This window comes from Schistocerca americana, chromosome 1 (genome assembly GCF_021461395.2).
Source record: "Schistocerca americana isolate TAMUIC-IGC-003095 chromosome 1, iqSchAmer2.1, whole genome shotgun sequence".
NCBI classification, from domain to species: Eukaryota; Metazoa; Arthropoda; class Insecta; order Orthoptera; family Acrididae; genus Schistocerca; species Schistocerca americana.
Genome location: NC_060119.1, coordinates 946,907,351 through 946,919,257, shown reverse-complemented (window position 1 = coordinate 946,919,257; position 11,907 = coordinate 946,907,351). Strand labels below are relative to the sequence as shown.

Here is an 11,907-nt window from a genome sequence, read left to right as displayed (position 1 = left end):
TTATATTAAGCAATAATATTATTATATTAGTCTTTGTATTTAAATTGTGACACTTTGGCATTTTGCCGTAACTTCAGGTCATAAGTTAATATAAAAATAAACAATAATTACTTTAACTTAAAGTATTATATTTAGCCTTTTACATGTTGCTGCTAATAATTTCTTCACAATCTAGTTGCACCACCAGGGGTGCAAAATTTTTTTATCTGCCACTGTTTGTCACATTTACTTTTCAGCCAATGAACAGTCACCATTTTTGCTGGCAAAAGCTACTTCAACATGGACAAAGTTGCAACCATTATTCAGTATTAAACTTCATAAAATTATATCACACTGCACAGTCTCAGTGATCGTAGTTTCGAGATTAGGTATCACAAAAAGAGAGCTCCAAAACAATCACACGCTTTCTATGTTTGTATTGGCTATGGAAAACTTATTTTAGAAAAATTATAAGAAACTTTCAATAAGTGGTTGAATAATTCTGTAAGTTGAGATTTACACTGCCAATACATGTGCCTGTAACCACATGAAATTTCATTAACATCAGACTAACAGGTTTCAAGAGTTTTGAAGTGAGTAGTTCCTAGGGAAAACGCCCATAATGCGGGCAATTGTTACTATAAATGTAAATAGAAAATATTTATTAAAAATTATGGGTCAACAGAAGCGTCCAATCTTACCCGTCGGCTTTGACCCGTGACGTAAGCGTGTTGTGGTGTGTGACGTCATTACGGCGCGGAGTTTGATTTGCGATTGTGGCGTGTTTGTAGATGTCTTGTTTTTGTTTGTCGTGCTCTCTGGTGGTGTGTTCATGGTTTTCGTTTGTTTCGTTTGTTTCGTGTGGTGGGGTCAGTTTTCTGTTGCTCAGGTGTTGGATTTGAAGCGGAATTTCTATTAGTGAGTTAATGGTTAATTTAATGCTCATTGCTGTACGTCGGGTGAGTTTGTTATTGAGTGTATTTGGTTGTGGTTTTTTGTTCAGGAATGGATATGAAAGACCGCCTTAACAGTGTTCGGTTGAGGGCGATGATGGGGGAGACAGCTTTAGAGCTGATTAAATTTCTTCAGCTATTTGGCTTAATTGCCGAGGTCATGAAGTGCGGTGTGTGCGGTGAACCTATGAAATTGGTTAAAGTTCCGGACTCTCGGACCAGGGACGGATACATGTGGTGTTGCCGGAAAGATGGCGTATGGCGTTCTGTAAGGCGTGGTACCTGGTTCGAGAAGTCTAGATTGGCCATGCGTGAGATTGTGCTTATTACGTATTATTTTTGTTATAGTTGCGGGCAGAGTTTTTGCGCGTTTGAGACTGGTGTGAGTGAGAGGACTGTTTTAGACTGGTATTCCTTTTGTCGTGAGGTGTGTTCCGAATTTATTAAGTACAGGGGTAAGTTGGGTGGGCATGGGGTGCTTGTGGAGGTGGATGAGTCGCAGTTTGGTAAATGGAAGTATGGGAGGGGGAAGTCTGTGGCTGGTCTTTGGGTGTGGGGGGCTGTTGTTCAGGGGGGTGGGGGTACTGAATGTGTTTTTAGGGTTGTGGAGGGGAGGTCGAAGCCTGAATTAGTGGGGTTAATTGAGGAGTATGTAGAGCCGGGGTCCACAGTAGTTTCAGATGCGTTTTCTTCATATAGGGGGTTGGGTGAGAGGGGATTTAATCATTTAGTAGTGAACCACAATCTAGAGTTTAAGAATTATGATACTGGGGCTTGCACTAACACAATTGAGGGGATGTGGGGAGCGGTTAAGTCAGTTCTTGGGAGGGGGAAGAGGCGCTCTTCCAACCTTCAGTCTCATTTAGATGAGTACTGTTGGCGGAAGAGTGTCCCAGAGGGCTATTGCATTCTTCGGGTTTTTTTAAGAGCTGTGGGTAAAATGTATAGACCAAAAGTGGTTAGTTAGGGTGGGCTGGGTAGGTGGGTGGGTGGTTTATTTTGTTGTATAGTGTTTGTGTGTTGTATTTTGGAGTTGTGGGGGAGGGGGTTGACGTTTGGGTGGGTTGGGTTTTTATTTTAGTTCAGTATTTTTTCGTTGGTGTGTGTGTGTGTGTGTGTTTTTGTATGTGTGTGTGTGTGTGTGTGTGTGTGTGTGTGCGTGCGTGCGTGTGTGCATTTGTGTGTGATTGTGGTGGCCAATCTAGTTTGTGGAGCTGGAACTTTTTTGAGGTAAGTTCCGTTTTTTTTTTTTGGTTATTTATGTATGTTTTGTGTATTGGGTATAGGTTGGAAACATCCGATCTCACGCGTCGGCTTTGACCCGTGACGTAAGGGACCTACACATTGATCTGTAGCGTAGCCCTGAATACGAGGTTAGGTTGGGAGTTTTTTTTTGGAATGCGGCCGCGGCAGCGGCCGCCTATGATTCGAAAATATTGATTTGACACTAATGAACATGTATACGTAATATGAAGCAATTTGATGAACATATTGATCTGTAGCGTAGCCCACTTGAGGTTAGGTTGGGAGTTTTTTTTTTGGAATGCGGCCGCGGCAGCGGCCGCCTATGATTCGAAAATATTGATTTGACACTAATGAAGCCTGTGGGGGGATGGGGGGGCACTGCAGACTCCCCCCACCGCATAACGACACATGATGATCAAATTTTGAAAAAAAATGAAAAATTTTTTCCGTACCTGCTAAACTGCATAAGTGCCGATGTATGTAGGTGTAAGGGAAGCTTTCGTTTCTTAGTTTTCTATTGGGGGATGTGATCGGTAGGTTCTGTTGAGCTATATAGGTTAAGGGAAGTGTCCGATTATGGATAGGAATGTGTTTTTTGGTATTTGGTCAGTTTTGTGATGATGATTTATTTCGTTGTTTTGCGTGGTTTTGAATGGCGGTCGGTGGCTACATTTCTGTATATTTAGTTTCTCCGCACCCAAAAACCCCTAATTTCCCACGCTTGTCCCGTTACAGTCATTAGGCTTTTTGTGAAACTTGTGTATTTCAGTGTTTACAATACGTATGCGATGTTTTTATATCCGCCATATTGGAATTGTTTATAGTCGTTTCCGCGGTATTTGTGACGTCATGGGTCAAAGCCGACGGGTAAGATCGGACGCTTCTGTATTTCCAAAATTATAACCACATTCTCTCATATAATAGCCAAATGCAGAATTAAACTAGAAAACATTGGTATAACTTATTTTGTGATAGGCCCATTTGTTCACTTGTAATTAAATGTTAAACTAGAAGTATCTTCTTTATTTTTTACAAAACTGCGGCTCAAAATCATATAATCCTTTTTGTAGTGGTAAATGGGAGACTCACCCTTCTTTGCTTCATCCTCAGTTTTCCTGGATGGTCCCGCTTCTTCATGCTGGGATTCCGCATCACGTGGTGACATGCCACAAGTGCATCAGAATTCTGTGTCTCTTTTTTAGAAAAAAACCAGAAGTGATTTCTGTCTTGACCATTCCATAGTTGTTTTTTTTTCAAACACGACTCTTTTTTAGCAACTAAACACACACACACACACACGCACAGTTTAAGCTGGCTTAACACACGACGCCCTAAACTTCGTCACTGTAATTGTGACTGCCCAAGGGGAAGCGACAGAACACACTGGATTGGTTCCGTTCAGTGTTGCCAGCCAAAAATAAGTTAATTCCGCTACGAGCACAGCCAAATTCCACTACAGTTTGAAATGTAATTTATGATATAGTCTACATAATTCCTGACGATATACAGGCTAAATAAATAATTTAATCTATAAACAAATATATTCCATATCTTTCCAGCTGGGGTATTTAACGATCAGCGACAGCTAAGACGACAGTGTCCAGTGATGGACCTGAATATCGTGCTTCATTCAAATAGTTGGTGTTAATATACTAATTGTACTTTGATGCGACAGGTGATTTTTCCTCTTTATATGGAATCTGAACTGGCTAAGGCGTAATGAGTTAATTGTCAAGGTTTTTTTAGCATTTTGTGTCTGAAACGTTTCAATGTTTATTAAAATCACAGTGAAATGTATGAATTTGTTGATGCAGAAACATTTTGATCACCTTCAGTTCTCAGATAATAATTGATACGTTTTTCAAACTTACGGAAATGTCCCTCCGTAATTGTGTACGAAATATAATAATGATCAATAACGGTTCTTGTTTTGGATATATAGTCGTACTTTCAAAAAGTCACTTAACGTTTCTGCAAGTAGCTAAATAAGTCATTTAGTTTTAATGGCTATCATCATGGAGAAAGACTGTTCGGTATCTGAATTCCCGTGCATATATTACATGTTTAGTGCTTGGCAGTGAAAATTTACGAAGGTTTTGCATTTCGCCAAAGAAAGTTGAATTCCGCTACATTTTTAACAATTTCAGAATTTTGCCACTACGCCACGAAGGCCAAAAATCTCCAATACGCGTAGCGGAATTCCACTACGGTTGGCAAGATTGCACTCACTTCCGTTGCACACATAGTGAGGGTGGGGTGGACACCCCGCCGCAGGGCACAGCTATTTTTTGCAGACTCATTCCTCCATCTCCATGGCTTGTCACTACGTCAACCAAGCGCAGTGTGCGACTTTTTGTGGCACGGGGTTTCAAAAGCGGGTATTCTTCTAATATTGGGGTTTTTTGTGTAAAGGAGGGAGACCCCCCCCCTCTTATATAAGTCCGTGGTGAGAAAGGCGATACATTTGGAGTGAATAAGCACAAGATTCATAGTTCTTTTTATTACAAATGAAAAGCGCAATAAACTTCCTTGAAACCAAACAAGTGCAAACGTGTGTATTATGTTGATTAAAATTTAAAATATACGAAAGACCTTATCATTTCTTTGCTTACGTTCATGGTATCCGTAATTCACGGCTGATGTGGCAGTGTTAGTTACAGGTTTTTGATGTATAAAAAATAGTTTACCTTAGATCACGCTATCTGTTATCTAGGCTATTAGCTGCCCTGTGTGGCAGGCCATATGTGCTATTCACATTTCATTAGTCACGTTTTATTGACATTATCTTCCTTAAAAATACTCTGATAAAATCATTGAAATGCTTCCCGTATGTCACTAGTCACTACAGCCAACATAAATTACGGCACATGACGCAGTAAAAGAATGCAAAGTTCGGGCATGCGCACTGCTCGAGTTGCCGCAGTCTAACATGTTAACTCTACTGCTATAACACAAACAACGCCATCCGAAAGGCGCATGATAATCCCTGATTAATGTTGAAATATACTCTACTCGAAAATATTCATTCCTTCATGTGAACGCTGCAATTTTTTTAGTAAATGTCCTATGCGTGAACCAATAATGTGCAATTACAGTATCGGTTTGGATAAGCTATTCGGTGATTTCGGGCTGCTTTCACTTTCCTGAGCTCACTTCCACAACTGGCGACAGGCTCCAGTTTACTGCAACGTCAACCTCGCGTATACGCTTTACGGGAAATTTTTGCTGCTTTACGTGACTGGTGGAGTAACGCGGTGAGCGTTTGCTTTCGTTTGAATAGCAATTTTGTCAATAGGGTTATTGGTGAAAACGTGAAACACTAATCTTAAAATTTGATAAGGGATATTTCGTGAGAAGACAAGGCTGTAGAAAGTATTGCTTTAAAGTGTTTGTCAGCGTTAGGTAATGTTGCAATAGCACCCGGAAGAGCGTTGAATGTATGACACGTGGTTTTCTACTGTGAGAATACGGTTGGTGTTTATTTTTCTACGAATGAACGTACTTAAGTTGTAATAGGATTTCAATGACGTTATACTATTTGAAATGTACAAAATAATGGTTTTCCACAGTAAATAAGAACATGTAATCCAACACCGTCATTATGTAACCAACTGTCGTTTCGTAGAAAATTAACACAGTAAGAAAGCTTTCAATCAATAGGAAATAGCAGTGTCACTGCTTGTAACATTTCTTTCAGATGACAGGTAGATCTACATTTTTCCTTTTCAAACACTAAATGAAGTTGAATGCTATATAAATTGTAATTGCTGTTGGTTTGAGATGGGTAACTGTTAAAGACTTAGGCTCATGTGTTATTGAAAACAAAAAGTCTTAAGTGCAGCGATGTATGAGCAATATTGGAATACAGTGTTAGGTAGCTATAATATGTGCAGCAACAAAATTGAGTTTGTTATGTGTATGAATGTAATGTTCGATTGTATAGGAACGAAAACAAAATACTTGGTGTTGAATAAAGGATAAATACTATCATTGTTGTTATTACTGTTATTTGGCAGATTGCAGAGACCAGTGTAAGGATGCTTCAGTATTTAGAGCATAGTCACCTGATAATAGATTAAGGTATGAATGGACACTTCATATATTGACAGCCCACATGATTGTCTCTGTACTTAGTAATTTATTTGTCAAAGGACAATTATTAAATATTATAGACTCCGTCAGCATGAAACAATAAAACCATAAGATGTGTATATTAGATATATGAATTCACACAAGTTGAAAGAACAGTGCAGTTAGTTGGCTGTGGCCTTATTGGAGGAACTATTCTGCTATTTGTAAGAAGTGATTTATAAAAAAACACAGAAAAAGCTAAATCAGGATGGCTAGACTGAGCACAAGTTTTCATCCTTCCAAATCTGATACCTGCGTTGTAACAAGTGCACTATCTCAATCGGTTATACCTAACAGACAGTTCTCTTACATTTTCACATACTTGGAACAAAAAGATAATTATACACTGTATAGTCTTCACCCATTTACACTACACACAATTCCATACACTTCAGGACCATGACCATGCTACCATGCTTGTACTACACATAGAGCATCCCCTTGTGATGAGTGAAATGATGAACTTTGAAAAAAAATTTTGAGATGTTATTAGCCTTAAGCTGAGGTAATATGTTAGTATTATGCACTAGCAGTCAAATTTTTATTACGAAAGTCTATTCAGAATTGTTTAAATAGTTGTAATCTGTGTAATACTTAAGATGTATGCTTTGACTTCCTTTTTGAATAATTATTTTCTAGTTATCATCTTGGGCAAATTATAATGCAGTTTTAATGTCTGATAGAAACTGCTGTTTTTTGTTTGCTTTCCTTGGCTAATGCAGCGTGGCCCATTTCCTATGAGCCTACTGCCACTAACATACACACACACATCCTATAAGGACCGTGAATGTGCGAAAAGAAAATCCAGGGGCATATGGAAGCATATAGTGTCATTTTCCCGTGCTCTGTTTGTGAGTAGAGCAGGAAAGGGAATGACTAGCAATAGTACAAGATATCCTCTGCAGTTCATCATATGGTGAATTGCGGAGTATGTTTGTAGGTGTATATTGTGTACAGAACTATTTGCGAGACATATTGTATGCTTTATATGATATTAAGTGTATGTGTGTGCTAAATAAGAGAAAAATTTGGTTAGAAGTGTTCATGATTCAAGCATAAGTGGATGGACACACAAACAAAAATCAGTTATTCAGGAGAAAAATATAATTCACGATGGTATATGTAACTAAGAAATACTTGTGGACAACACAGACATCTAAAAGAAAAATAGACGTTTGCACTTTGTGCTTCATGCAAATAAGACATACTTACAAAACTGGACACTCAAAAATTTGTTACTTTGTCATCTGTGCATTGTTAATTAATCTGGAACTTACTTCCTAATATAACAGAGAGGAATGTTTCTTAGTGACAATCGTAATAACTTTAATTTGTTAAAGAGGTTCACATTTAAATTAAAGGTATGTTTGCTCATGTGAGAAGATATAATGGAATTAACGAATTATCTATTGAAGAAAGATATTAAAATTACTGCATATATGATTATGGAGAGAGCTGGTAAAATGGAAATAATTTAGGTGTAAAGGTAATGCATCACCTAACGGTAGAAGTATTGAGCCATTGACAGGAACATAAATGAGACTGAAAACTTTGCAAGCTTTTAGACAAATTGTTTTTTGAGCTAGAGTACAAGTGCACAAATATATATATATGTACATTTACAAACACACCTCTGTACAGCTGTAATGTGCCAGGTGAATACACTATGCCAGGAATGCAGTTTTACTGGAGTGTGGGGTTATGTAGTGTGGAGTGAGTCAGGGGATATAGGTGTGAGGAAGGGCCACAAGACAGTGGCTGAAGGCTGCGAGAGAGTCTGCAGGTGCACAGGATAGCAGCACAGGAGGGAGAGGGAGCAGATAAATGGGATAAGATGCGAGAGGGCCCTGGCACCTCTTGAGTTCATGAGTGCATGGTAACAGTGAAGTGGAGTGGAAGGGGTGACAGAATAGAGCAAGGAGAGAGTGGAGAAGAGGGTACGAGTGCAGGAATGACTGAAATCAGGGCCTGGGGTAAGTTGTATTGGGTGTGGGACAGGGGACTAGTGAACAAAGGATGTGTTGCAAAGGTGATTCCCATGGAAATAGTTCAGAAAGAGCTGGTGTTGGGGGAGGGGGGGGGGGCTGGCAGAGGAAACAACAATCTAAATTTCCTGGTTTGCGAAGCAGTCATTGAACTTGAGCTTGTTGTGCTCAGCAGCATGTTTTGCCATTAAATGGTCAACTCTGCTCTTGGACACAGTTTGGAGGTGGCCATTCGCTACATGGGCAGCTAGTTTGTGGTCGTGTCCACATAAAATGCAGTGCAGAAATTGCAGCGGACCTGATACGTTACAGGCCTGCGTACACATGGAGAGGGAGCAATAGTATGAGCCTGTGACAAGACTGGAGTAGGATATGCTATGTGGGTGTATCAGAGAGGTATTGCATGAGAGTCTTTCTTAATGAAGTACCTCTAATCTCTTTATCACCTACAAGAGCAAGGCTGCAAAGGAGTTAGTTATATGTTCCACAGATAATTTGACTGATTTTTTTATTGAAAGAGTGTGGAGTCACTTTACGGGATAAGTATAAATGCTTAGTTTTAACATTAATGAACACATTCTTGTTTAGCCCTACTGATGCAACTGCAGTTGGAAAAATAGTTAAAAAAACTGGCTACCAGTTTTTAAATAAAAGTGTAATAGCAGTAATTGTTCAGAAGAAATGAATTTAACTTGCTTCGCTACCTGTCCGACATTTTATATTACTGGACAAATTATCAAAGATTTTTGTGGTGCTAACTTTCTGAACTGTTGGTAGTTTTAGTAGTGGGAAGTAAAAGGCATTTATCCCCCTAGTGTTGTAGCTGTAGTTCCACAGTATGAGTGAGTTATCTGGAATATAAATTACACTGGGTACTAAGTACACATGATACTGTATTTCTCGTTAATACACAGGTTACAAAGAACATTCAACATGTTAGCAAGCTAAACACTGACTGCCACAGCCAAAGCATTGACATCACTGGGTGTTTCCGAGGTCAACAATATGACTGTGGCCTCTGGGTAGTTATACAGTTCATTGAGTCCCCACATAGGCATGGACATCACTGTTCTTTTTAAATTGTGATGGATTATTTATGATGAACTTTGTTATCAAATATGTATATATTTTGAAAGTGCAGTTGAAATGCCAAACTCCTTGAAGAAGTATGTACGAGGATGACTACAAGTCAAAACCACATATTAATCTTATCGTTCACTTTTGTGCTGTCAGTACTTTCTTTACACTAAGTGTTGAGTTACCCCAGAAAATTTTGCCGTAAGGCATTTTTAAATGGAAATATTCAAAATTTGTTAGGAGGCTGATTCATTTGCCTCCAAGATTAGCACTTATATGAAGAGCAAAAGTAGCTGCACTTAATTGTTTGAGCAGCTCAGTAATATGCTTCTTCCAGTTCGAGTTTTCATTAGTACGAACAGCCAAAATTTGGAGCATTCTATGCTCTTTACTGACTCCTGTTCCTGTAAGAGCATTCTATTCCGTTTACTGACTCCTGTTCCTGTACTGTGTCAGTTGATGTATGACTTTTATTTGTTGTCAGAACTGAATGTAACATATTTTCTGAAAATTTAAGGAATTCCCATTTTCAGAGAAAAATTTAGTAATTTTTGAAAAGCATCATTAACAGTTTCTTCAGTTGGTTCACTCTAACTGACTGACAATCTAACCATATGTGAAATTAACAAGACATTAACAATGAACAAAGTTATTCCTGGAACTTTCAGTATTGCAGCTGGAGAACAGCGACTTCTTGCCATGATATTTCAGCTGACAAACTTTCAGCCATCTTCCAGTGAGTGTTTTTTGCACTAGAAGTTGTTAATTCATGTCACTACCTTTATACCAAAAATAGGCATGAAGATGCATGTGCGGAGCTGTGCAGGTGCATGCGTAATGTGATAATGCATGCTCTCTGTCAGAATGCAAAATCACGGAATTTAGATTCAGATGTCAAAATTAATAAAATTAAATGTCACTAGACACGTCATTGAACGTAAAATATTTTCTTTTTGAAGAAATTATAGAAATGACTGGGTCCCATGCCTCTTCCTGTCAAAAGCCAGTCATGATTGATAAGATTTTCCGCTAAATATATTTCCAGCGATTTCTTAATAATTGAATCTCAGAAAGATCTCGTTAAGGCCAAGATTCCTGTGGCAGAGTAATCTATGGGATGTTCTGGGGAGATACAATGCTCCACTATGGCTGACTTAATGGGCTATGAAACATTTTATGACCAATGGCACTTCTAATGACATTTAATTTTATTAATTTTGACATCTGAATTTTAACTGGGAGAGTGCACATTCCAACAGAGAACACGCATGTAGTATCACATTATGCTTGCCCCTGCGCACCATAGATGGAGCAGTTTTAAAAAGAGAACGTGTAATTCGACAGGGGTTACTCATGTAGTGGCTGCCGATGTGCGTGCATCTTTGTGTATATTTTTATTACAAAGATAGTGACATGAACTAGCAACCACCAGTGCAAAACAGTCACCTGAAGATGGCTGAATGGTTCTGAAATATCTTGGTAGGAAGTCGACGTTATCTGCTTGCAGTCCTGAAGCTTGGTAGAATGCTCTTTATGCCAGGAAAATCTCAAGAACAACAACATTATTGCCCCCCCCCCCCCCCCCCCCCCCTCTCCACTCCAAATCACCAAGTGTCACTCCGGAATGGAAAAACTGAACCGTATCCTTTACCAGGGCTTTCATTGTTTCTCATTTTTCTTGAAATGAAGAACAACATACCCACAGTCGTTCCCAACCCTTCCAAAGTGTTATTCACCACTTGCCCAATCTATTCAGTATCCTGCTCAATGCGATGTAATCATGGCATTTAATTCCTCATATTGTTCAACTCCATAAGTGCTCTTTACATTATGTCTCATGTACCCAGGCTATCCAGGACACACTTCTCTGCTTGAAGAGGTAAATGAGGATCTGTCATTATGCTGAATGTCGAGTGCCTGGGAAATTGGGAATGTTGCTGATGAAGCAGCTAAGCAATCTTGCAAGGAAAATAATGTGGTGTGATGCGATGTCTCCCAGCAAGCCATCACCCCACTGCTGTGGCTCCGGATGAGGTGTGGGTGGGGGAAAGAACATCTGGGGTTGAGGGACAAAAAGCTGCAATCAGTAATGCCAAGCACTCAGCCACAGCATAAGAGCAGCACTATATTCACAGAACTCTATCGGGATGAAGAAGGAGAGAGTGAGACCATTATTTAGTTTAGTGTGTAATAACTGTTGACATCTAAAATATCGTTTGTATTCAGCATCCATACTTTGCAAAACACTGAAGTACAGGACAGAATTCTAGGGCTTTCAACAACATTGGTTGTTTCTGAGGAAGCTGTTTTGATATACGTAATAATTGCCAAAATATTGGTGAGTTGTACATTTGGAGTAAATCTTTAGAAAAAAAAAACATTATACCCCAAAGTGGTGGAAATCCAGTTATGTAATCTAAGGTGCAGGATACACAGATATAATGAAAGCCATATATCAGAAAGTCACTTGTTATATACCAAACTTTTACATAAAAGGCATCAGAAATGTCCTGTTTTGTAAAAAAATTCGGTGTCAC

The 11,907-nt window shown here is 39.0% G+C and overlaps 1 protein-coding gene across 2 annotated transcripts in view; it reads left to right on the top strand.

Annotated features, from left to right (window-relative positions):
* The first annotated feature begins 5,406 nt into the window (after positions 1–5,406).
* The window catches only part of LOC124615671 (ester hydrolase C11orf54 homolog), a 142,221-nt gene continuing 135,720 nt past the window's right edge, over positions 5,407–11,907 (top strand). The window contains exon 1 of one of the 2 annotated variants that reach the window (XM_047143718.1): positions 5,407–5,431. The gene's annotated coding sequence lies outside the window, so the exon portion shown is untranslated. Of the gene's footprint in view, positions 5,432–5,491; positions 5,648–11,907 lie in introns of those variants that run through there. The other variant, XM_047143710.1, reaches the window with a different exon arrangement.